General features: G+C 48.3%; 1 pseudogene; it reads left to right on the top strand.

Annotated features, from left to right (window-relative positions):
- The first annotated feature begins 497 nt into the window (after positions 1 to 497).
- On the top strand, positions 498 to 715 carry LOC133091025 (cytochrome b-c1 complex subunit 10-like; annotated as a pseudogene).
- Positions 716 to 1,041: the final 326 nt, after the last annotated feature.

Here is a 1,041-nt window from a genome sequence, read left to right as displayed (position 1 = left end):
TTATACATATATGTATATACACATAGATATTCATACACACACACACATAAACATGTATAATGAGCACCACAGTGTGTCAGGCACAGTGGTATGTGACATATACAGGTACAACAAAGCCCTGTCCTCATGGAGCCTCAGCTAGTGGGGGAGCCAGTCATAAAGTAATTACCTAATTATTTAACTACCATTGTGTGAAGAGAGTGTGTGACACCAGGTTCCTAACCTGGGCTGCAGGATCAGGGCCAGCCTTCTTAGGAAGTGACAAAGAAGGAAGCAGAGAGTGATGCAGGCAAATAATGGGAGTGGAGGAAGCATTTCAGGCAGAAGGACCAGCAAGTGTGAGAAGACCCTGAAGAAGAAGGAACAGTGTCAGTTCTACCTCAGAGATTTCTATGAAGATCACATGAGATGACCGTGGAAACACTTTGTAAACTGTGGAGTGTTGTTCAAATGTGGCAGATTATTATTAAAACAATGAATATAAACATGCCTTAAAGATGAGTTTAGTTTCAGCAGGTGGCCCCGGGGCTAGGGTCACCCCGAGCTGGGACGCTGGCACCGTGAGGCTAAGCAGACTCCTGGGCCCACACTGCCAGAAGCTGGCCAGAAACTGGATTACCACGGCAGGTACCACGGGGCTGGTGTGGGCCACCGACTGGGGCTGATTCTGGACTGGGTGCCCTACTTCAACGGCAAGTTTAAGAAGAACAATTAATGAAAACAAACCCCCTCAGACCCCTCCTCTGGTATCTAGTGGTGCTGCCTCCTTCCATCTGAGTCTGGAGCAGCCCAAGCTCTTGGGGTGGACCGACCTCAAGGAAGTCCACAGCGCAACTTAGACTTTCTATAGTTTTGGTGTGTGAATGCACACAGCATTAAACCTTGGTCTGAAACCTGCCCACCTGGATGAGCTCATGCTGGGGCTTGGTTACCTTGACTGAAGGCCCAGGGGCTCAGCTGACCCGGGGATCCTTTCAACTCCAAATCTAGGAGTTTTCCCAATGGCTGGCAGAAAAGGTTTGATTATTTAAGATGTTCAGT

Source organism: Eubalaena glacialis, chromosome 1 (assembly GCF_028564815.1).
Source record: "Eubalaena glacialis isolate mEubGla1 chromosome 1, mEubGla1.1.hap2.+ XY, whole genome shotgun sequence".
In the NCBI taxonomy this organism is placed as follows: domain Eukaryota; kingdom Metazoa; phylum Chordata; class Mammalia; order Artiodactyla; family Balaenidae; genus Eubalaena; species Eubalaena glacialis.
The sequence above is the reverse complement of the archived record's forward strand: the minus strand, read 5'-3'. Positions and strand labels throughout refer to the sequence as shown.